This window comes from Channa argus, chromosome 1 (assembly GCF_033026475.1).
Source record: "Channa argus isolate prfri chromosome 1, Channa argus male v1.0, whole genome shotgun sequence".
Classification (NCBI taxonomy): Eukaryota; Metazoa; Chordata; class Actinopteri; order Anabantiformes; family Channidae; genus Channa; species Channa argus.
Window position 1 is genome coordinate 1,862,765 of NC_090197.1, and position 26,824 is coordinate 1,889,588.

At 40.1% G+C, this 26,824-nt stretch overlaps 1 pseudogene; it reads left to right on the forward strand.

Annotated features, from left to right (window-relative positions):
- The first annotated feature begins 10,270 nt into the window (after positions 1-10,270).
- LOC137099659 (NLR family CARD domain-containing protein 3-like) lies at positions 10,271-20,535 on the forward strand (annotated as a pseudogene).
- The last annotated feature ends 6,289 nt before the right edge of the window (positions 20,536-26,824 follow it).

A 26,824-nucleotide genomic window follows, 5' to 3' on the forward strand; every position in this document is an offset into this window, starting at 1 on the left:
TTAACTTCATATCCTGTATATCCATCATAGTTATTTAATCTTATTCACTGTGGGTTTTTTTGTACTCTTGACCTTGTTGTTTCATTGTGTTTCCCTCTGATGAACACGGCCGTTGTGCTGGAGCTGCGGTTCAAGTCAAACTTCATGGAAGAGACTGACTTGATCCCAGTTATCAAAAAACAGAGCAGTAGATAACAGGAGTCATTTAAAAGTTAATTGTTACAGCCGCTAAACAAACACACAAAACATGCTTAACCCACAGGAAAACCACATATTTCAAGACTGCATATAAGTACTGTGAAGCTAATACACACATTCACTGTGCTTCATAAAAGTCTTTCTTATCATGAATCAGTACGTTAAAAACCTTCAGTCTCTGTTTATAGGATTTAACATTTTATAAAATGCAGCAACACAGTTCAAAGAATTTAGAATATGAGCACTGTAGAAATGAATTCCTCACATCCTACATGGCATCAGCCTGCGGCCTCTGCATTATTACGCTCATCTGTGCCTTGGTTGTTGTCCAGTCCACTGGGTGACGTAATGTTCAACTTTGTCAAACAAACCTGAACTAGACTCGGACATTTGTGCAGTCAGCACATGAAAATTCAATACTGTGTAAATATTTTTTCTTAGTGCTGTTCTTGTACTTTTATACTTTGAGTGAATTTTTATAGCATGTACTTAGTACTAGTAATTGAGGGGGGGGGAGAGATAAAGACGGAAAAAAGCTTTCAACAGCCCACCGATTACAAGCACAAGACAGATCATGCGAATCCAAACCCTCAGTGGCTCTGATGCCACTTTTAAAGTCTTCATATGGTTTGTGCTCTGTGGACAGGTACAGCTTGTTTGCTTTGGGAAACTTTGATAATTCTCCATTGTCCTCAGCGTCACTCAGAAAACAGAGACATGGACAGGGCTTCAACACAAGAGGTGGTAGGGTTTTCACCCCAGTTCTGAAAAACAGCATGTCCTCTGATGATCTCTGAGTCATCATCTACAAGATAATGACTGTAATAAATAGAGGAGACTGGAGACGGTTGTAACACTTTTTTCACTTCTTTCAGTTTCTCAGAGACACTTTATACTAGAATAAAGTCACATCTCTCAGCTACGCACACACACTGCTTTAACACTGGTACATGTGACAATATGTACAATTTAATCTTGAACGGACAAAGTCAAATGTTGCAACTGAACCCAAGTAAGTAACTATTTGTGTGTGTGTTGGTGTGTGTGATGTAGCTTATGTGTGTGTGTCAGAGACAGGATAAAGGAGGAAATGAGTCCACATCAGACTCACAGTTGTAGCGAGTGTAAATGGCTCGTCCATCAATGATGTGTAGGCAGCTGGTGGATTTGCTCATGTTGTAACCAGCACAGTGGTTTACAGTGTAACATTAGCTTTAACATTTAGCTGGCTGGAGGTGTTTTGCTTTGCCCTGATCGTCCACGAGACAAACATTATTTAACTATATCTAGACAGTGACTTTGTCACCGTGCAGGAGAATCACAAGCACCGCCAGCATCTTCCTCTGATGAAGAACTTCCCCAAATTGTCGTTACATCTGGGGAGAAATAACGGTAACATCTGCAGGAACATCTGACGATTACTTTAACTTCTGATGCTCATTACTTGCTGCTGCTGAGTCTACATCAGAGTGAAGTTTATTTATTAAAGAGTTTAGTTATTAAAAAGCAACGTTTTCAGGTAGAAAAGAGCTGAGTTGACAGAAAGAAGCAGATTTCTAAGCTGACAGAAATGTTCTACATGCACTAGAAAACTACAATCATTCAGCTATGAAAACATGTGCTGTCACTTCTCATGTCTGTAAAAAGAGTGTTTGAACACAGACACTGTATCTCTTTCAATAGTCCATATGTTCGTATGATTGTTATGTTAAAAGCCAAATATGCAGAGGGTCAATGAGTGTCTGACATACAACTTTGTGCTTAGCTGCTTATGATGCTCCTCGTGTGATGGTCGGCAGCTCTTGAGTTGAACTCGTCTTATCAAACTCTTGCTGAATTTCCACACAGTGAGAAGTTATAAAAAAATGGAAATGAAATCAAAAACAGTGCTGTGGTGGTTACATGCATTGGTGCCGTTAGTTGTGTCCCTCACTTATATTATCCTCACCTAAAGCAGGGACAGATCAGTCAAAGAAGAGGTCAAAGGTCAGTGACCAGGAGCTGACATGTTGTGTGTAGATCACATGAAGACAACACACAGTGTGTGTAATTATGAAAACACTAATCACACATCACTTGTTGTTTGTTACTTCCTCTCTCAAACCTTCAAACACTCCAACACACGAATCATTGTCTCAAACCTCCCTATTGCTGAGCTTCCCTGGATGAGGAACATTAATTAGCCAGATATTTGTTACATATACATCAGTTGTATATGTTGATGTGGTGAATCATCACATGAAAACAGCAGTGTTACAGTTTACAGATGGTTATTGTCATCATATATATCATGACTACTGTGGGAGTTTGTTATATTTTCTATTATATTTTCTATTATATTCTATATTATATTCTTTGTGTTATTATCATTATGTGAAGAATAGTAAGTCACAGGACTCACATGGTCAACTTGGTGTGATGTATGTATTCTACGCTACATTCTTTCTTAATTTAGTTTACCCTTGGGACAGAGCAGGAGGTGCATCCTGTTCTGTAAATCTTCTAGTTTAGGACCTGTAGAGCAGGACATACATACATTCCTTCTTGGGTGAGAATATCTGGTTGTTCAATAACCAGATGGTTTGACTTAAAGAAAAGTAATGTATGCATGAAATGTCCAATCACGTGAAGGCATACCCTTCTCTGTTCTGTCCTGTTTACAATAAAAAGAGCTTGCAAGGGGATACTCTTTGGAGTGGCTGTGTTCGGGTGAGTGCAACTGTCACTGAGACCCGCCGGCTCCCCTTGCAGCAGTAAAAGACAAAGTCGACTTCTGTGTTTATTTCACTGTTGAAGAACTGTACTTCCTGGTGTAATCAGCGCTGTTGTGGTTATTAGAACCCAACAAGAAACAAAATGAGAAGGATGTGGACTGAGAAAAAGAGTTTGGACTAAAATTATCAGCGGAGCAGGGAGGGCGGCTTCTGGGGCTTAAGCCTCGAATCATTTCTCTAAATGACTTCAGCTCTGAGAGACTTGTTCCAGTCAAAGAAAAGGACCCACAGTCTCCTGTATGTTGGCTTGGTCAGGGTGAGACAGGGTCTGAAAGCTGATGTTCAAGACAATGTCACAGGAAACAGGACACAAACTGCTGTCTCTGGTTTTGTTGCCTTCATATCCACCCCGACCTTCTCTACAAAGACTGACTACGGCCACTAGATGTCAGCATTTCCCCTCACATCTTGATCATAACAACTGTGCCGTTAGGTAGTAGGTGACCTACTAAAGCATAACTGTGGCTGTGACAATGACTGATAACCATGCATTCAATAGCATGAGAACACTGGAACACTGCTGTCAAGAAAGGGCCAACAATTCTGAAATAAATGTGTCTGTGGATTTTGTCTCTGTAGAACCACACAGTGAGAAGAAGCTTCCAGCTGGGAGAAACAGCAGTTTCAGAGTTTTTACAGTGTCTCTGGGAGTTCTGTATCTTCTGATTCTGGCTGGGATCATCACACGCTGTGAGGACTTTTATTCCATAATGTTGAAGGTTTTATTTTCTCCTAGAAATGATGTTAGAAACATGTTTCTTACAAATGAATGGTGTTGAACTTGTTAATCATTTAGTCCTGATCAGCTCTGGGCTCATCACACACAGTGTCCTAAACCATAGGATTAGTCCACAGCTGCTGGGCTGCTCTCCAAGCACCAACCATTTGTCAGCTTGTGAGGAGAATTCAAATCCAGTGGATTCCATCTTCTTAGTGGCTGTTCCATCAGTAAACAGGTTTTAAAAAACCCACAGACGACCAATCATTTCAAAGAAACACAGGATAAAGTTGTGACCACCTAAAGCTCGAGCTGTTAGAACTTGGTTACTTTGCGTCTCCATCGATGTGCTGCAGGGCTCAGATCTTGGTCCTCTTCTTTTTCCATCTATACTACATCCCTGGGTTCTATCATCCACTCACATGGCTTTTCCTATCATTGCTATGCTGACGACACACAGCTCTTCCTGTCCTTTCCACTGAGGACTCCACTGTCTCAAATCGCATTTCTGTCTGTCTCTCTGACATCTCTGTTGAATAAGAGAAATATATCTTCAGCTCAACCTTTTGAAGATATCAGCATCAACAATGGGTCTTCAATGATTGTCAATTTGCCAGCATTCCATTGCTGGTTGATTTCAGTAAACAGGACATAGGCATTGTGAGCAGACGCATTCACAATGTTATAGAAAATCACAGAGGGCTAACAGGCTGTCTTGCGCTGGCAGCTGTATGTCACTGTGACTTGTCTAGATTGTCAGCTCCTCTTTTGGTGGAGTTGTAGTCCAGGATCATTTGTAGCTTCTTGTCTTCTCTTGTGCTCAGAGATGATCAGATCTGTGTGCACTGTGCTCATGAAAAGAACATTCTTGTTTCTCTTTGGGCAGTATGAAACTACTGTTGCTTTCTCAGTGAAAACAAATATTGAGGAATACAGAGATCTTCCCTGCATCTTCACATTTTCACTGGGAAATTTTGGCTTATTTCTTCTGATTGTTCCCAACATAGTCAGCTTTCTCTTCTGAAGTTCATCTCCAAGGCGGTAGGATGTAAAGGAGTTGTCACAAGTGATGTTATGACCTTGCAGCCTTTCACTCATCTCCATCACCACATGGATCCAAAAGCTACAATGAGCTCCAGGACAAAATGTCATGTAAGATTTTGAAATCATTACCAAATATCATTATACACAAGATTCACCTTCATGTTACATTGAGACTTGACAGGATTCATATTGTTGTAATGTTGTTTTTAAGACACGTCAATCACCAACAGTCAGTTATAAGTTGGAAATAAAGCAGCTGAAAGACAAAATTTAGGAGGAGAAAAATTTTAAAAACTAAAAACAGGATTAAACCAATTTCCATGATGTGACTTAAATGTGCCTTTATATTCAGTTAGAGTTGTTTCATTTTGTTGAACATTTTTCTATGTGGATATTTCTGTTGCAGGTCATCACTTAAAAATCTGAGTTTTAACTTCTTTCTAAACTGAAGCTGAAAGAGAAAAGCAGCAGATTAAGATCTTATTTTACACAGTGACACTACAGATCATCATCATTCTGATACTGAATGACATGAAATCTGTCTTTAAACTTTTGTTTGACATTAAGGGAAGTTGTGTCCTAAAGGATGGAAGAGATTTGGATGCAGTTGTTACTTTAAATCCACTGGGAAGAAAAGTTGGTCTGACAGCAGAACAGACTGTGAGAACAGAGGATCATATCTGGTGATTATCAACAACAAAGAGGAACAGGTGAGTGTGTGTGTGTGTGTGTGTGTGTGTGTGTTAATGTGTGTGTGATCTTTGATGAATCTGTTCCTTGTGTTTCTGACCTGCTGTCAGTTTTTATAGACAATGAAAAGTCACATGAATATGGGAGAATTTTGATGAACTATAACCAGGAGCCCTGATCTCAGTTAAATGAACAAAAGAAAAACATGTTAAGAAGAACTGATTATCGACTTTCTGTTAGGACTTTGTCACCGAGCTGAATCAGCATGAAGAGTCCTGGATTGGTCTGTGGACACAATGGTCACAGACACAGCAAAAATTTCAGTGGAAATGGGTGGACGGATCAGCTCCGATAGAAAAGTGAGACAGTGTTTATTTCTATTACAGTTCAGTTATTGTTAAAACAAATGACAACTGTGCTGATTGGGAGTGAAAAGTCTAACAGACAGTGACTGGGCTCAGAGAGAGAAACACTACTGAACATGTGCAGTGGCTTTAAAAAGCAGGAATCAGAGCAGGAAGACACTAAATGCTGCTGGAGTCTGAGCAGAGTCACTGACTTTGATTGGAATGAATGGAGGAGATCTCAGAGTCCTGGATCCAGGTTTCAGTTCACATCTGGGATCAGACTTATCCCCATGATCTTTTGTGTTCTCAATGGTCTACAAAGTCCCATAGAGAGAAATACTGAAAAAAATTGACATAATCTGAGTAAAAATTAAGTTTATTTAAATACAAAAAGAATCTGGAATTTATGATGAAAATATTTGTTTTATTCATCCCAAAGGTTCTGGGCAACAAATCGGGAGAATCCTACAGACTGGTTTGCAGCATGTTGTGAGAAACAGGGAAGATGGACAACACATGAATATAATACTGGTACAAAAAAGTGGATCTGTGAGAAGAAGATTGTTGGGATGAAGCTGTTTGTCAAACTCTGAAATGTTCTTCCTGATCCTCAGAGTCATCTCACATTTGTTGACTTGTTCATTCTGTGTCACATGTTCAATCCTCTTTATTCCATAGATATCGTCCCTCTGTGCTCTATGGTGCAGACAGAGTAGTGGGGTTGGAAGTCGTCCACACAACAACTACATGTGGACTTACTAACTCTGTAGTCCCACTAAACTGCTGCAGTCACAGGAAACTCTTTATGTTCATCTTCCAGTCTTTACTGTTGCTTCTGTATTGTCTGTGACACACCTGGTCTCAGCAGCTCATCATTGTCTTTATTATCATAGAAATTCGACTTTATCTTCTTATTTTCCACCAGGCTCCCTGCACAGTGTGAGCACAGAAAAAACCAACAAATTAATTAAATTAATTATTATTATTATATTCTAAAAACAAAAACATCAAAAATACCATGTCAGTACTTTTAGCTCATATCTCTGAACTTGTTAAAGAAGTTTGTTTATCAGATATTAATAACTATCCAGGTCACATGTTTGTGTGTATTTAGTCTGTACAGCACAGGAAAGCAGCCTCTGACAAATGTATTTCTATGAATGTGCACACAGATGCTTCTTGATGTGTAAACGGATATGATTAAAGTGTCAGTGGTTGTGGTTTGTCATGCTGCTACTTCCTTGATGCTCTCTGTTCAAAGCTGCCTGACTCAGACACAAACAGACTCACTTTTTAGCTCTTTACATTAGCAGAGCTCTAAACTATACAAACATTTTATTTTATGTTTGCTCTCACAAGGAAACAGCAGCCAACCTCGACACTTTACTACTGACTTCTCCCATTACTTGTTTTAACTCCTTAATATTTTTTTATTGTCACTGTGTGGAGCTCTGATCTTTGTTGTAGTCTGAACAAGCCTTGTTTGTTAGTTAAGATCTAAGCTTTGCTTGAAATAAAAAAGCACGGTGGAAACATTTTCTGTCTTTAATACTTATTTAAACAATGATAGTTTTCTTTTTATATAATATATAAATGTAGACATATAAAAATATAAATGATGCGATCCATGATCAGGGCTAGAGTTGAATTGTTTGGAGATTAAAAATGGGTTGAAGTGGAAGGAAGAAGCATAATAATAATAATCATATAGATTTTTGATAGGTGTAAAATGTTAAAGCAGCCCTGTCATGTGACCTACGACTAAGCTGAGTTAGTTTTGTTAAAGCACCTTCTGCACCCAGAGAACTGCTGCTCACTGGCTATTTTCTCTTTTTTAGATTGTTCTCTGTGAACCCTAGAGATGGTTGATTGAGAAAATCCCCTTGAATCAACAGTTTCTGAAATACTCTGAATACACTTCAAACACCTTTCCTCCCTGTTTGATGCTCACTTTGAACTTTAGCATTAATGCATTGAGTTGCTGGCCTGTGATCGGCTCATTAGACATTTGGGTGGAGGAGCAGGTGAACAGCACCTCACTGCATGAGGCCTGTAATCAAACAGTAAAAACTATACTAACATCAAAAACAAAGTCATATCAAATCATATGTGAAATTACTATGAGTAATATGAGTCTTTATGTCAATTGGGAATTTCTGGTAGATCTCAATATAATTGTATTATTATAATAGTCTACAACTGTCTCCTGGACTTCTCTGTCCATTTGTCCTTTAGGGTTTCAGAGGCCGTTCTGCATGGAGCTGGAGGCTCAGTAGTAGCTGGCTGCTTCACTTTCTGACCACTAGTAAGTTTTACTTTAACCTGTGTTGTGTCTTTTCATTACTTGTTTATTGCTTTGTGTTGCACTCAGCTTTTAATGTCAGGCTCAAGGAATGTGGGATCATTTGATTTTTCACAAATTGTCTGCTCAGAAAAGTATTGCTCTGTCCAACCTGTGGGAGGGAAGACGCGTCAATGTAAATGGTCTGTACACGCCCATACAGGCGTTTAAATACGAGTTACTGATAATAAGTAAAGTTACGTAAAGTGACGTACGTAAATTCCCCTCTACATTAGTCGAACCGTTGATGGGGTCCAGCCAGTAGGAACTAAGATGACTGAGTTAGCGAGTCCACTGATGAGAGTGCGATCATTTAAGTATGGGAGGATTTGAAGCAGAGACAAACAACATGTTGCTCTGCCAGCTCTGGTAATTGTTTGACTTTTGCTGCTGAATTGATGAATGTAGATTGAATCACATTCCTTGAACTTCATTGGAACTAGTCTGTAAAAGTAGTTTCTGTTTGGGGAACTGTTTTTTTATTGCAATTCATTTGTGTGTGTGTGTGTGTGTGTGTGTGTGTGTGTGTGTGTGTGTGTGTGTGTGTGTGTGTGTGTGTGTGTGTGTGTGTGTGTGTGTGTGTGTGTGTGTAATAAAAGCAATAAAAGAAATGATACAAAACATGTCATACTTAAATAATATAATGATGATATAATGATACACACACAAAAAGGGGGAGGAGCTGCTACTACCACTTAATAATAAAGAAGAAGAAGATTGATATTGATACTAATAACTATATTCAAAATCTATTATTACTGCTAATAATAATGAGGGATATTAATAAGAATGATGTTATTTATTTAAAAAAATAGATAAAAACTAGGATCATGACTAGTCTAATTTTTTTGCTATTTGTGGTGGGGGTGTGTTCGTGGAGATGTTTGTGGCTTCAGTCCCAGGCATTTTGTTTGAGTAAAAATGTTCTAAGAATAAGTTCCAAGCTGCATTGAAGTTGGCTGTATTGTTTTTGTATGTAGCTGATGTTTTTCTATGGTCATGTTTTCTGTGAGAAGATTTGTCCAGTGACTGATATGTAGTGAGGGTTTATTTTTCCAGTTTTGAAGATTATTTTCTTGGTGATTGTTAGAGATGAGGTCTGAGGTCTTTATATTTAAGTTGGAGATGATCAACTTCTGAGATGTTGATCAGAGGGATGGAGATGATCCAAGAAAGTGGAGAGTGTCTCTGTCACCGCTACCCAGAATCATTCATCGGGTTACAGGCCCAAGTGGCGTGAAAGTAACCATCTGTGCTACTTTTATTTATTAGATTTATACTGACATTAACACACTGGTGGACTCTATTTACTAATGAGGTGACATCTGAAGGCAGTTGCTTCCACTGGATTTTAGTTGGTGGCTGTAGCTGTAATTCAGTTAGTAAGGCATGGACCAAGGGTCAGTGGTTTGATACCCGGTCCTGGCTACATGTCGAAGTGTCTCTGGACAAGACCCTGAACCCCAAGTTGCTCCCGTTGGGTCAGGTCAGCACCTTGCATGGCAGTCACTGCCATCGGTGTGTGAGTGTGTGTGTGTGTGAATGGGTGAATTGCAAAACGCTTTGGATAAAAGTGCTATATAAGCAACTATTTACCAGTTTATGTTTGTGGATGTAACGTGACAACATCTGGAAAAGTTCAAGAGGTATGAAAACTTTATCAAAGCACTGTATATAACACCAATTCACAACAAAGTCATCTCAAGCCCAGTTGGTTTTGCAGCAGTAAAACTGAAATGGGATAAAAATAAAAGACTCATAAAAGTGTCTGAGATGAAATTGTTGTGAATTGGTGCTATATTATAAAATTGTAATTGTATTTAAGTCCTGAATTGGTTTCTGTGTTCATGTCAGCTTTTCCTCCCAGAGTTGAGTTGAGAGATGGCAGAGGGGATCAAACAGGAACACAGAGACATTTTCAGTAGTGAGCAGCTCATGTGACACAGACTCCACATCATTCAGGTCCAGTACAAGTGTGTTTGTAGAGCAGCATCAGTGGTGGATCTCCACCATTTTCCATTTCCTGAGGATGTTACTGTCCTGGAGTTTCTCTGGTCAGTCAGCACCATCTAGTGGACAGGTAGTAGAACTCCATCATCTGACACTGGATTTCTGAAACAGGTTCTACTGGTTTGACGATGTTTTTTTAGACTTGGACTCTGAAGTTATGAGGATGTGACAGCGTCCTCAGATCAAATTCTCACAGACACCAGGACTGAGGAGGGACAATGAGCAGCTTCTTCTCTACACATTAGGATGGAAAAGTGTCTGGAAGTGGACCTGAAGTGAGTTCAGCAGGTGAGAATCCTACCAGAGAAATGTGTAAATGTGTGATGAACAGGATCACTGGGATCACATTGTGTTGTATCACTGTTTGACTGGACAGTAGAAATGTTTCTGGATGATGATGCTCTGTTTCCTAAGATCTGTTGAATCCTTCACATTTTGATTCTTCAGAGTTTCTCTCTGAGTTAAAGGAGAGTGGATTGAGAAGGATTTGCAGGTTTTACTGTCAGTGGTTCTCAGGTAGAACCAAAAGCAGTTTGATTGTAACCTGAGCTCAGAGTGTCAGAACTGGTCGGACAGCTTGGATCAAACTGGCTGAGCTGCATTTTATCCAAAACACAACCATCTTCCAACACTGAGACAGACTTGCTTTGACTGAAAGCTCTTTAGCACAGTCCATGTGTGGACTGTCCCAGAGGCTGAAATGTTATGGGGAGGAGGGGAAAAGACTGTCCACATCCAACATTACTGAGGGTTTTTCATTCATGGAGCTGAGTCCTGGTCAGTATCATCAAATCATGTGGTCACCAGACTAACTTTTTTCCAGGAATCACATTCATCTTCCATCAATGAGACAATATTGTCACAATAAAAGTCCTTCAGCCTTCTGTTAATCAGGCTTTTAATGTGAAAACAGTGCTGAGTGTGTTATTGGCTGTAGCTCTACATGGATCAGGAGAACAGCACAGATGAAATCAGTGACAATAATCAGTCTGTTAACTACTAGTTCTTGATGTAGGTTCTAAGTTTCAGCACTAGAGGGAGACATTTACAAGAGGACGTGCTGATGGGTTGAAGGATTTGTCCTTGTGAGGAAAAGCACACAGAGCTCAGTTAGATCTACGTTTTCCTGAGGGAATCAGAGGATGGATTAGAGTTTATGAGAGAATGTTTAAACCTTGACCACTGATAACAGACTGTGAGGTTCCAGAGGTCAGAAATAGAAAACACTGTTTTATCTGTTTATTAGCCTTTAGTCCTCATCAGGTGACAGCTGAGGAAATGAGCAGATTCCAGCTCATTTACTAAGATAATGTAGGTCTGCTACATGATCAATGAGTGAAGTTTGTTCTATTAATGTACATGATTCAACTCTACTTTATTTATACAGCTTCAACTCACAACCACAATCATCCCAAGGCCCTTTACACATTAAAGTCAAGACCTTAGAGAAGAAACCTCTGACACATCAGGATCAGGTTGGTGGCTGTCTGCTTCATCCAGCTGGGGAGACAGAGACAGAGACAAGAAGCAACAAACAAGACACTGGACAGGTTGGTAGAAGCAGAAACAGAACATTGGAAACTCACAGCAGCTTCAAGGGAACATTGTCAGTGTTGTTGCTGTAAAGACTGAGCTCAGCTCCCAGCAGGTGTGGACTCTGCTATGAATCAGTGTGAGGACAGAGAGGAGGGAGTCCCTCCCTCTAAAACCACTCTGTGTGGGGGACATGAGAGCCAGACCAAAGACCAGAGGTGAGATGAGGATCTCTAACTGTCCATGACTTTTGTCCATGTCAAATCAGTCCACCATCATTATTCCCACTCACTGTCACATCTGCCACTCAGCTCCTCAATAACAGCTTAGAAGAACTAATCATCAACTACTAACTGTCTTAGTTAACAAAGAGCCAACCACTGATTAGTCAACTAAGCAACTAAGATGAGACAGCATCTTTCATCAGATTCCATGTTGATGAACAGGAGAACGTTCCTCATCCACTGTCTTCTTACTGACTTTCTATCTGCTTCTAACATTTCAGCTGCTGACAGTCTGCTCACAATTCATCTGCTTTCAGCTTCAAACTACTTTTCATTTGTCTCTTGTTTGTTTGGATCAGGATGAAGAAGCAGAGTCCAGACTCTGCTGAACCCAGCTGTATCTCTATGAAGAGTGACCGGTCTATGGATATTCCTATTGTATTTAAAAATGGACAATCTGCTGATCATAGGTAAAAAATAAAAACTGAGCTTTTTATTTTTTGATTCATCTTCAGCTTTATAGTCTGAGTAGAACTGAAGTTCTTGCTTTGGTAGCTACTCATCTCTTTAGTGAACTGAAGACTTTATTTTACTTTCTTTCTTTTTATTAAGACTTTTATATATTTTATCCAGTGTCTTATTGGTGTCACATAATATCTGCTATGTATAAAGGATGATAAAAAAAAAGGTCACATCATTTACAGTTTATCTGGAGTCAAGTGTCAGCAACATACTGAAAACAGGAAAACTGTAAATGAAAGTTCATAGAATCATCAGTTTTTTAGATTCAAAATACTTTGTCACTGTTTGTATCAGGATGAAGAAACAGAAACCAAAACACAGCCACATCTCTGTGAAGAGTGACCGGTCTAAGGGTCAAGACATTGACTTTAAAGATGAACAACCTGCTGATCAAAGGTAAGAAATAAAAACTGAGCTTTTTATTTTCTGATTTGTTTGATAAGATGAATCATTTCTTAGTCCAGAGCTTTATGGTCTGATTAGACCAAAGTTTAGACATAACCCTGACAGGACAATGTACATGTTTGCTTTAGTGAACTGAAGACTTACACTTTATCCAGTGTCTTATTGGTGTCACATAATATCTGCAATTTATAAGGATGATAAAAAAATTCAGTTATTATAACATCAGCTACATTTTGTCTGGAGTTAAGTGTCAGCAACATACTGAAAACAGGAAAACTGCAAATGAAAGTTCATCAAATCATCTGTTTTTTAGCTTCAAAATACTTTGTCCCTGTTTGTATCAGGATGAAGAAGCAGAGACCAGACTCTGCTGAACCCAGCTGTGTCTCTATGAAGAGTGATAAATGTCTGCGTGGCCTAATTCACTTTAAAGATGAACAAGCTGCTGATGGAAGGTAAGAATTTCAAACTGAATCCTGACATTCAGAAGTTCATGCAACTGACCTGTAAAGCAAACAAGACCTTTTTGTCCTTCAATTACCACCTTCAGGCTTAAAAGACAAGAAACATCTTTTAATATGTGCAGGATATACAGGTTTACACCCTGTCCACATTCAGCCACTGTACTGCAACTTTTACTCAGTGTTTCCCATTTGTCCTGAAGTGAAGGTGTCCACCAGGTGTCCACATGAACACTTACTTTTTACTCACTTTGTTTATGAGTCATTACATTTCCTTAAAGTTTCTCTTTTCTCCCCAGTGTTGAGCAGCAGAGCTCAGAGGTTCACAGTGGTCAGTTTGCCCAGCAGCATCAACCAGACCTGGACTCCATATTTATGGTCTGTACATGTCCAATCACACTTTGACTATGAACTACATAAAACCCAGACTGAATGTTCAACAACCATTCAGGTCCTAACAGAGTCCATGCTGCTGTGTTCAGACCAGCAGGTCTTCAGACTCACAGATGAATCACATGTTGTCTTCTACCAGTTTCAATGAAATGTTCACTTCTCATTCTGTTCCAGCTGCTGGAGAACAACATTGTCACTTTTGTGAAGTGGCAGCTGAAGGAGATCCAGAGGGTCCTGAGACCAGATTACCCAGAGTGCTCAGAGAGTCAGAGGGAGGATGAGGAGGATGAAGAGCAGAGGAGGAGCAGCAGAGAGTCATTTGTGAAGATCACAGTGAACTTCCTGAGGAGAATGAAGCAGGAGGAGCTGGCTGACTGTCTGCAGAGCAGTAAGAGGATTTGAACAGATTTAACATGATGGAAAGAGGAAATGGAAACAGCGGGAGAGAAGTTTCCATTTCCAAACTCTGCTGTAAATATGCTGCACACATGTATCAGATCAGAGGCTGTTTGTCCTCCACTGATGATAAAACTGATGGAGGAAGAAAAACTTTACAGACAATTAAATGTTTAGATTCTCTGATTTTCTGAAGGATCCACTCACTGATTTCATTTGTTCTTTGTTCATTCAGGAATTGATGCTGCAGTGTGTCGACGTAAACTCAAGTCTGACCTGAAGAAGAAGTTCCAGTGTGTGTTTGAGGGGATCGCTAAAGCAGGAAACCCAACCCTTCTGAATCAGATCTACACAGAGCTCTACATCACAGAGGGAGGGACTGGAGAGGTCAATGATGAACATGAGGTCAGACAGATTGAAACAGCATCCAGGAAACCAGACAGACCAGAAACAACCATCAGACAAGAAGACATCTTTAAAGCCTCACCTGGAAGAGATGAACCAAACAGAAGAGTGATGACAAAGGGAGTGGCTGGCATTGGGAAAACAGTCTTAACACAGAAGTTCACTCTGGACTGGGCTGAAGACAAAGCCAACCAGGACATACAGTTCACATTTCCATTGACTTTCAGAGAGCTGAATGTGCTGAAAGAGAAAAAGTTCAGCTTGGTGGAACTTGTTCATCACTTCTTTCCTGAAACCAAAGAAGCAGGAATCAGCAGGTTTGAAGAGTTCCAGGTTGTGTTCATCTTTGACGGTCTGGATGAGTGTCGACTTCCTCTGGACTTCCACAACAATGAGATCCTGACTGATGTTACAGAGTCCACCTCAGTGGATGTGCTGCTGACAAACCTCATCAGGGGGAACCTGCTTCCCTCTGCTCGCCTCTGGATAACCACACGACCTGCAGCAGCCAATCAGATCCCTCCTGAGTGTGTTGACATGGTGACAGAGGTCAGAGGGTTCACTGACCAACAGAAGGAGGAGTACTTCAGGAAGAGATTCAGAGATGAGGAGCAGGCCAGCAGAATCATCTCCCACATCAAGACATCACGAAGCCTCCACATCATGTGCCACATCCCAGTCTTCTGCTGGATCACTGCTACAGTTCTGGAGGATGTGTTGAAAACCAGAGAGGGAGGAGAGTTGCCCAAGACCCTGACTAAGATGTACATCCACTTCCTGGTGGTTCAGTCCAAACTGAAGATCATCAAGTATGATGGAGGAGCTGAGACAGATCCACACTGGAGTCCAGAGAGCAGGAAGATGATTGAGTCTCTGGGAAAACTGGCTTTTGAGCAGCTGCAGAAAGGAAACCTGATCTTCTATGAATCAGACCTGACAGAGTGTGGCATCGATATCAGAGCAGCCTCAGTGTACTCAGGAGTGTTCACACAGATCTTTAAAGAGGAGAGAGGACTGTACCAGGACAAGGTGTTCTGCTTCGTCCATCTGAGTGTTCAGGAGTTTCTGGCTGCTCTTCATGTCCATCTGACATTCATCAACTCTGGAGTCAATCTGCTGTCAGAATCAACTTCCAAAACATTTAAAATATTTAAAGACAAACCTAAACTAAAACGTCTCTACCAGACTGCTGTGGACAAGGCCTTACAGAGTCCAAATGGACACCTGGACTTGTTCCTACGCTTCCTCCTCGGTCTTTCACTGCAGACCAATCAGAATCTCCTAAGAGGCCTGGTGACCCAGACAGGAAGTGGATCACAGACCAATCAGGAAACAGTCCAGTACATCAAGGAGAAGATCAGTAAGAATCTGTCTGCAGAGAAAAGCATCAACCTGTTCCACTGTCTGAATGAACTGAATGATGGTTCTCTAGTGGAGGAGATCCAACAGTCCCTGAGATCAGGACGTCTGTCCACAGATAAACTGTCTCCTGCTCAGTGGTCAGCTCTGGTCTTCATCTTACTGTCATCAGAAAAAGATCTGGACGTGTTTGACCTGAAGAAATACTCTGCTTCAGAGGAGGCTCTTCTGAGGCTGCTGCCAGTGGTCAAAGCCTCCAACAAAGCTCTGTATGTGCACATAGACTATTTCAGATTAAGTGGATTGTTGTTGGCATGACAGAAAACTAATGTTTGTAACTGGTTTCTTTGGTTTTACTGGATTATTTTTAGACTGAGTGGCTGTAACCTCTCAGAGAGAAGCTGTGAAGCTCTGTCCTCAGTTCTCAATTCCCAGTCTTCTAGTCTGAGAGAACTGGACCTGAGTAACAATGACCTGCAGGATTCAGGAGTGAAGCTGTTTTGTGCTGGACTGAAGCAAAATCACTGCAGACTGGAAACTCTCAGGTCAGATTACAGCTATTTTTAAAAGTTTCCCAATTAAATTGTTTTAGTGTTTCTTTATCTGAACTTTGTTTTTACTTACTAAAATCTACTTCAGACTTAGTGGCTGTAACCTCTCAGAGAGAAGCTGTAAAGCTCTGTCCTCAGTTCTCAGCTCCCAGTCTTCTAGTCTGAGAGAACTGGACCTGAGTAACAATGACCTGCAGGATTCAGGAGTGAAGCTGTTGTCTGCTGGACTGAAGCAACATGACTGCAGACTGGAATCTCTCAGGTCAGGATTCAGATTTTTGTAAACAGTCATTTGACAAGCTATCGTGATGAAGAGGTTTGCTGACCCAGCAGATTGTCAACTGGGTAATGTTTTTGTTCTAACCACAGAAACTTGACGTGTTCATAAAAACCAGATTGAGTAAAGTTGCTCAACTATATTCAGTTGGACTCCAACATGTTTGGTCTGAAGAGAAAAATCCCCACAACCAATAAAATATCAATAATTGAAGTGGACACAGATGAACTAATGGAGAGCGTTTACTTCGGACTAACTACAAGGCTCCAATGTCATTGTATTATTGCCAGAAATGAAAGGAACAAATGATGGACATTAGTTACTATAACACACATGAGATTCTGCAGATCATAAGCAGGAAAATATGTTTTCACTTGTGTAGCAAACTCCTCTGACCTCTCCAGTATCCTTGCAAAGGCAAAGAGCAGGTCCACAACCTGACTTGGTTCCATGACCCACCTTAATTCTAGTTTCTACAGTTGGCTGTTTAGTTGGTAAAAAAGGTGGAGCATGAATTTGAATGATGACATTTTATTGCCTAGATTTTGTTTATGGTTATGTCTCCAGCAAATGAATAAAGTCTGTGTGTGTGTGTGTGTGTGTGTGTGTGTGTGTGTGTGTGTGTGTGTGTGTGTGTGTGTGTGTGTGTGTGTGTGTTTAGTCTGTCAGGTTGTCTGATCACAGAGGAAGGTTGTGCTTCTCTGCCCTCAGCTCTGAGCTCCAACCCCTCCCATCTGAGAGAGCTGGACCTGAGCTACAATCATCCGGGAGACTCAGGAGTGAAGCTGCTGTCTGCTGGACTGGAGGATCCACACTGGAGACTGGACACTCTCAGGTATGGACAGATGGACAGACAACAGCAGCTCTCACACTGTTTCTCTGTGTCTCTGACTAACTGAGGAACTCTGGTTCATATTTAATGGTGGAGATGAGTGAAGGTGGATGAAGCTGATTCCGACTTTGTCTTATCCTCCAGGGTGGATCATGGTGGACCACAGAGACTGAAACCTGGTGTGAGGAAGTGTGAGTGTGTTTTAAGTTTGATTCCTGAGAACACAGCTGCACATGTTCCATTAGATTTGAAGCTTTTCTTGACTGAAGAACAAAGATGAATTTCTCCAGAGTTTCATTCAGGATTTAGCTTCTGTTTTTTGTCAGTGTGGCTGGAAAGATGTTAGAATTCAATCAATCAATTTCAAATCCACAAACACAACAAAGTGAACACAGTGATCCAACAAAACTAAGAAATACATTTTATTAACAGTGGAGCCAACAGAAAGTGAACTTTGTTTCTTCTGGGTCTTTTGACTGTCAATGTGTCTTTATACAAGAGTTTTGTTACCTTCAGGTGCTGCTCGGTAACTAGTACTTCACAGGTTTGACCAATGGAAGTTGTGTTCAAGGACCCCTCACTTTCTTCTCAGTGTGTTTAATAAATCAGAGCTAAGGTGGCTTGTAGCAGAGTATGTGGTGGAGAGCATGCGGACAGAATCCACAGATGATAAACTGCAGCTGTTTGTCTTTTTCTCTCCATCAGATGCCTGTGAACTGGAACTGGACCCAAACACAGTAAACAGAAAACTACAACTGTCTGACAACAACAGGAAGGTGACACGTGTGAAGGAGGATCAGTCATATCCTGATCATCCAGACAGATTTGATCACAGGTCACAGCTGCTGTGCAGAAATGTTCTGACTGGTCGCTGTTACTGGGAGGTCGAGTGGAGAGAAAGAGTTTATATATCAGTGAGTTACAGAGGAATCAGAAGGAAAGGATACAGTAATGACTGTGTGTTTGGAGGAAACAAACAGTCCTGGAGCCTGAATTGCTCTGATGATGGTTACTCTGTCAGCCACAATAACAAACAAACATCCATCTCCTCGTCCTCTGTCTCTCACAGAGTAGCAGTGTATGTGGACTGTCCTGCTGGCTCTCTGTCCTTCTACAGTGTCTCCTCTGACAAACTGATCCACCTCCACACTTTCAACACCACATTCACTGAACCTCTGTATCCTGGGTTCTGGGTCAGTTCTGGTTCCTCATTGTCTCTGTGCAGTGTGTAGGTGTGAGATTGTCTCCTGTGGACAGAAACTCTGCTGACTGAAGATCAGCTGCTGAAATCAAAGTTCCCTCTGTTCACCATCACACACACTCTGCACCATTGATACTTGGACTTAAGAGAAACATTTGGATGGTTCTTTCATTACTGCCAATCATTTAGGTTGGTGTCAGGTTTGTGTTGATGATGAAGAAAATGTGTTCACTCTTGCACCAAGTCATCCATCCTGTCCACCCTGAGTGTTTGTATTTTCCTAATTAGAACATGACAAATGTCATTGTTTTAAGGCCTTAGAATATTTGGATCTATCACATTTCCACAGAACTTCAGCACTAACAGCAAAGAAAGAGAAAAAGAATGGGCAGGATGCACAGACTGTGATCCTGCCTCCGGTAGAAGTAGGAGAATAATGACCACTCTGATGTGGACGCTCGACTTGTTTGGTTAGTGTGGAGCAGAGTTGTGTTGTTGCTCCTAACTCCATGAATATATGATGTGGGACATCACAGCCTTTGACCTGCTTCAAACAGGAAAGAAGCATTTGGTCAGAAAGCAGCTGCCAAGATGAAGCATGGAGATGAGTTGACTTGAGAGAAAATCTACAACACAACAATTTACAGCAGTGTCTTCATCTAAAAGCTGTTTCCACTTTCAGCAATTGCTGTGTCCAGATGGTTCAGAAGAGCAAAACATAAGCCAGAAAAAGCAACAGATATTTGTCCTATATTGGTTTAAACTGCCCTGAGAGTTTCAGCTTCATATATTTCATATAATGTTGCTTCATTAAAGAAGAAAATCAGCAAGTCTGTGTGCGTCTCTCCATTTTGGATTTACTAAAAGTTCATAAGTTGCTGGCACCAGGACAAGTTGATGTGCTTGAGGTGTTTTTTGTAAGTTGAATCTCAAAACCTCCTTAAATGTTCAGTCATCTGCAGTGGACACATGGATCAAGTCATTAATTTACATTTAGTCATTTAACAGAAGCCATGAACTGTAAACCTCTTGATGATATTACGCACAGTGGACACAGGAACATTCAGATCTCTGGAGATGGACTTTTGTTTCAACACAAAGGTTGAGTCAACTTTCCTCCATTTTAACTGGTTGCACCTGTGATTACTGTATTGCCCACAGGTGTGTCTACATACTAATTACAGGAGCATCACATGCTTGAAAAGCAATTATTTCATTTCACAAGGTGCCAATAATTTTGTTCAGTCCATTTTTGAATTCTGTGGAACTAAAACATTTTGATCAAGTTTGACTTTTCTTCTCAGTTTTTTTGTGTTGGTCCAGTCCAAACAAACACAATAAGCACCTGAATAAAAAAACATTTGCAATTGGACCAATTTAAAGACAGAATTGCAAAGGGTGCTGATATTTATATATGACATATAAACACTCATGGCCAGAAATATTTTTAGGTTTATGTACAGTTGCATGCTTTCAGTTTGTCTTCCTTTTATAAGACATATGGGATTAGTTCATCACCTTTCGGATGACACTGGTGGACGGTTGAAGGACTGAGATCGTAGCGGCTCCGCACTGCTGTGGGGGTGTCCATGTTATCAGTAGGAAACTCACAGTGCAGCAGGACATACTGGTCCCCCTCATTCACCTCCACAGCTGAGGCATGCTGGGAAACTGCGAGGACACACAGAGAGTAAGAGAGAGTTTATCTCAGCATCATGTTTCATGTCTTATTAAATGTCCATCCTCAGGTGAGCAAGAAATAAAGTGTAATTTGTGGTTCAATGTTCTGTTTTATTGTGAAATTGTTTCTGAAACCCTCAGACCCTGAGACACACAGAGGGGGATTCAGCATAAAAGCACAAGCACTTGAGTGAATTTTTATAGCATGTACTTAGTACTAGTAATTGAGGGGGGGGGAGAGATAAAGACGGAAAAAAGCTTTCAACAGCCCACCGATTACAAGCACAAGACAGATCATGCGAATCCAAACCCTCAGTGGCTCTGATGCCACTTTTAAAGTCTTCATATGGTTTGTGCTCTGTGGACAGGTACAGCTTGTTTGCTTTGGGAAACTTTGATAATTCTCCATTGTCCTCAGCGTCACTCAGAAAACAGAGACATGGACAGGGCTTCAACACAAGAGGTGGTAGGGTTTTCACCCCAGTTCTGAAAAACAGCATGTCCTCTGATGATCTCTGAGTCATCATCTACAAGATAATGACTGTAATAAATAGAGGAGACTGGAGACGGTTGTAACACTTTTTTCACTTCTTTCAGTTTCTCAGAGACACTTTATACTAGAATAAAGTCACATCTCTCAGCTACGCACACACACTGCTTTAACACTGGTACATGTGACAATATGTACAATTTAATCTTGAACGGACAAAGTCAAATGTTGCAACTGAACCCAAGTAAGTAACTATTTGTGTGTGTGTTGGTGTGTGTGATGTAGCTTATGTGTGTGTGTCAGAGACAGGATAAAGGAGGAAATGAGTCCACATCAGACTCACAGTTGTAGCGAGTGTAAATGGCTCGTCCATCAATGATGTGTAGGCAGCTGGTGGATTTGCTCATGTTGTAACCAGCACAGTGGTTTACAGTGTAACATTAGCTTTAACATTTAGCTGGCTGGAGGTGTTTTGCTTTGCCCTGATCGTCCACGAGACAAACATTATTTAACTATATCTAGACAGTGACTTTCTCACCGTGCAGGAGAATCACAAGCACCGCCAGCATCTTCCTCTGATGAAGAACTTCCCCAAATTGTCGTTACATCTGGGGAGAAATAACGGTAACATCTGCAGGAACATCTGACGATTACTTTAACTTCTGATGCTCATTACTTGCTGCTGCTGAGTCTACATCAGAGTGAAGTTTATTTATTAAAGAGTTTAGTTATTAAAAAGCAACGTTTTCAGGTAGAAAAGAGCTGAGTTGACAGAAAGAAGCAGATTTCTAAGCTGACAGAAATGTTCTACATGCACTAGAAAACTACAATCATTCAGCTATGAAAACATGTGCTGTCACTTCTCATGTCTGTAAAAAGAGTGTTTGAACACAGACACTGTATCTCTTTCAATAGTCCATATGTTCGTATGATTGTTATGTTAAAAGCCAAATATGCAGAGGGTCAATGAGTGTCTGACATACAACTTTGTGCTTAGCTGCTTATGATGCTCCTCGTGTGATGGTCGGCAGCTCTTGAGTTGAACTCGTCTTATCAAACTCTTGCTGAATTTCCACACAGTGAGAAGTTATAAAAAAATGGAAATGAAATCAAAAACAGTGCTGTGGTGGTTACATGCATGTTACATGCATGTGTGCCGTTAGTTGTGTCCCTCACTTATATTATCCTCACCTAAAGCAGGGACAGATCAGTCAAAGAAGAGGTCAAAGGTCAGTGACCAGGAGCTGACATGTTGTGTGTAGATCACATGAAGACAACACACAGTGTGTGTAATTATGAAAACACTAATCACACATCACTTGTTGCTTGTTACTTCCCCTCTCAAACCTTCAAACACTCCAACACACGAATCATTGTCTCAAACCTCCCTATTGCTGAGCTTCCCTGGATGAGGAACATTAATTAGCCAGATATTTGTTACATATACATCAGTTGTATATGTTGATGTGGTGAATCATCACATGAAAACAGCAGTGTTACAGTTTACAGATGGTTATTGTCATCATATATATCATGACCACTTTAATATGTAATGTAATAACTTAATTTGAATTAGTTTGGAATATTTGCCGCTCATAACTAACTTTGAAGATAAGAAAAATGTGTTGAACCCCAAGGAAATATTGAAGATTGCAGCAGCCCAGTGACAGTGGCACTAGTTGAACAATAAAATAGATAAATTACCAAAGAAAAATGCAGGCAGACACACAGTATCACAGTATCACTACAGCTGCTGTGTTTGCTGAACGTTTGCAGTATTTGGACATTTCTGTGATTCCAGTATCTGCTGTCAGTCAAACAGAATCAGCAGCAGCTTCATGATGCAGTTTCAAGTGAGAAAGTGAAGAACAGAGCAGAAGGTTCAGCTGCACTACAGTATCATTACTCTATGTCCATATAATATTCCTATACAGTATTGTCCACTATGATGATGACAGGAATGTCCCAACAATGCAATTGTGTATTTATCAGTCCTACATTGTGGTCAGTTCATCACCAATGTGTTTAATGTTGGAGGATTTTAATGTGCAGCTGTTTGTGTTTGTGTCAATGCAGAACGTTCTCCACCTCCTCCTCTTCCTCCACCTTCTGTTCGTACTTCATCTCTACATGTGTGATGATGTCCATCTACTACAGCATGAAGACAGGTGGGTAATAAACACATTTAAACTCCAATGGCTCTTTGGAAAAGTCCTATTTGTACGCAGACTGTAGTAAAAGACACTGCAGTACAGTTTGTATATCAGACAGTCATCAAGCACATAAATATTTTTCACATACATGTTGAATATATGACATTCATGAAATTCAGTCTCTGCATGTAACCCATGTCCCTGGGGGAGCGGTGGGCTACAACAGGTGGTGCCTGGGGAAGTGACGCTGCTTTTGGGGTTTGTGAAGGTTCTCTGGCTGTCCCTCATGTCTCTGTGTCTATTAATGCAACTGGGTGCAACCTTGTCAGTTGATCCAGAAGACTCATAAAATGTGTCGTCCACATTCCTGCTCTCTGCACCACGTGTTGCCTCTTCACACATCCACACAATGACACTACTGATGAAGTGACTGAACATTTCACATATTTAACATATTTTTGTTGCTGTCTATGTAAACAAACATAATCTTCTGATCTTCCCACTACAACCGTGTTTATTCCTTTCTGTTGCCATGATCTCTGATCTAAGGCTGTGACAGGGTGGACTGGGATTTGATCCTGGAGACGTCTGCCTCCCTGTCTCCACCCACTGATCCCTTAGATAACACACATGAATAACCATCAAATGATTTTCAGTGGCCTGTCAATGTTCAATCATAAGTGGAAACACTGCTAACTTGTGTCTTTGCAGTAAAACTAGATCATGTACTATATGTAAATTCAGTGTATAAACACTATAAACACAAAGGGATTTTTACAGTATTTTGTAAGGCGCTGTTTTCTCTTCTGTAAAGGTTTAAACCAACTAATTGGAGCAGATGAGAAATTAAAAGTAATTAATTTAGCAAATAAAATGTTGTCACCAAGTAAAGTAATACAGCTTCAGTGGAAATAATGTTTCCTTAGACCAGACTGGACTGTTATGAAGATGTAAAGGAAGCTGATATCAGAGCCTTGATGTTAAACTTTGCCCTATTAAACAGACCCAGGAAAAGTTTTATTAATTCATTTGAAGAGAATTTACTTCATTCAAATACACATCAAGTTAACTTTTATAAAAAACATCCAAAAAGCCCATAACTTAATAATTAGGTTAAAAAAGTTATTTTAATTTAGTCTTAATTTTGAAGTAAGGTTTTAGTATTAAGGGTTTTTAATGGTTAGGTTTTTTCCCACTTACAGGAGAAAGTTAAGGCTACTTAAAGCTATTTTAAGGGATTCTTGTGTGGAACACAGCAAAAACTGTCTGTGGTTAAAGTGTTTCTGATCCAACATCACAGTGTCTCATAAAACAGACACAATGTTATTAAATTACTTAATTTACAGTTTTGTAGCTTCACCTGTGATAAAACATCATCATTTAATGAGTGTATTTTGTATTCAAATATAAAGTTAGAATCTGCTGCAGATGTTCTCCAGCTGTTCCTGCAGCTTCACTTCAAACTCACATGAACAAATTAAAAAGACGTGTTTGACATCAAACATGTTTATTCTTGAATAAGCTCATATGATCAAATACTACAGATCATCTTCACTGAAGCTTCAGTGTTTCTGTAGCAAAGAGCATATTTGAAAATGACCAGATGCTAAAGCCACAATATTTCCATCAGATGGACAGAACATTTCAGTGAGACAACGTCCACAAACAGCAGATTAACCTGAAGTGTCTCACTCTCATTTTCAGATCTGTGTCCAAACAGCTGAAGCTTCACAAACTAAATGTGATGTGTAGAATCAGTTCTGCTGATCCATCAGATCCAAGCTGCAACAAGCTGATACAGAACATTTCTATCCATGATACTGTCACACATGCTGTCTACTGTGTGTGTTAGAGGTTATGTTTCTATTCTACATGTGAGAGAGAAACCAGAGTCAGAGTCACAGAGCTGATCAATGCTGATCATCAATAATCACCATGTACAGATGTTTAACCCTGAATCAGACTCATTAAATCCAACCTGCAGTTCATCCTTCAGCCACCAGGTCACAAAGTTGCTTTCAGTGACTTTGACTCTGACCTTATTCCAGGAGGAACCAGCAGATTGGGTGGAAATGGTTCTTTGTTAAATGGGACATGAATTACTTGAAGTTACTAACATAGATTAGACGACATGAGTTGCTCAGAATTGTGTTAAAATACGGCAGCAAGCACAAAAATATTTCCTGTGTTTGTTTTACACACAGGAAAACGTGGTGCAGCTGTGGCAGAGATTTGCATTGATGATAATAATGATAAAGCAGCTGAGCTGTGAAGAATTTAACATGTAGATGTGTTTGTATAGACTGTATCATGTTCACTGTCAAACTGTGACTAATACTGGATTAGACTGTGTGACATCAGCAGTGCTGTGACATCACACAGGCTCCAGTGTGACCTCAGACGCTGAGAGGATTAAATGTTCTCACAGAAATACTCACATTTGTCTATATACCTGTCAGTTTTCAGTCTGCCTGTGAATGGATACATAAACCCAGTGAATAAGGACACAGTTCCACTACTAGTGGACAAGTCAAACAGAGGGTTCGGGTGAAGTTGAAGGACCAAAGGGGAGAACTGGGGTTGAGCCTTTAATGCAGTGGAACCTAAATGTCTTTCACAGAGAGATGAACCTCATCCCATCATTACTTCTGATTGACTCTTTTTATACCCACTCATACTTTCATTAAACAGACTGAAATGATCTCAGATCAGACTTTATATTTAAGAAGCTGTGAATCTGCTCTTGTTCAACTATTATCTCAGTGTAAAAGTCATTTTCTGCAGAAATAAAACTTTCACCTTTTCAGTTTAACTTCAAACTGTTCAGTTGTGATTGTGTCTGTTCTGGTTGGTGCAGTTTTTAAAGATATTTTTATGTGAAAGCACTGAGAGAAGAACCGGACAGGAAACATGGGAGGGGGGTGGAGGGGGTATGACAGGCAGCTGGACTAAAGTTAGGACCACTGCCGTTTTAGAAATGATTATTTAGTTAGTCTGGTTATGTTTCATTTTAACATGTTATTGTTATGATTTTTGTGTCCAACTCAAATTGATACATTTTCAGTCAGGAGGAGACAAAATGTCCTCCTGTCTTCATCCATCATCCACTTCCTCTCTGATCCAGAGTCAGATCAGATCAATTATCAAACTGTTGTTTCATCCATCAGCTCAAAGCTGCAGAGGAGACAGAAAATTATCTCTGTTCCACTTAAATGATTTAATGTAACTGATCACAAGTTTTAGAAAGTACGTGTTATTTCGTGCTGTGTAACATGTTTAAGATGTTAGGTCCCTGATTAGTTCTTTGATTATTCCAACCCTGCAGCCAGAATCAGAAAGAACTGTGTTCAGACAAACAATGATCATGAGTCCTGCAACAGATGAAGCTGGATTATGGATTTTCTAACATTCAGAAAATAGGAGAACAGCTGCCATCAGATGTGTAACTCACCAGTATGAACCCCCTCAACTTGTAATGATGTTACACACTAATAATCAGTCAGCAGCTCAAATGGACAAATGGTTTTACATGCTGACTAAATAATACACAAATTAAAGTGGGGAGTGGGTTGATATCAAGTGGTAAAATAAGAGAATGACCTGTCAATCAACAAGCAGTGTTTGGATGAATGTGTGTGACTGATGCTGATCATCCTCTGCTGACATGCTACGACACACAACTGTAAAAAATACATGAAGAAACTTCCTGATTTTTCATATGATACAGTATTTGGATCCATGTGTTGATTTATTCTACCAGAAACTATTTGATTTAAAAGTAAAAACTTACTTCTCCATCAAATGAGATGAGAATATGAAT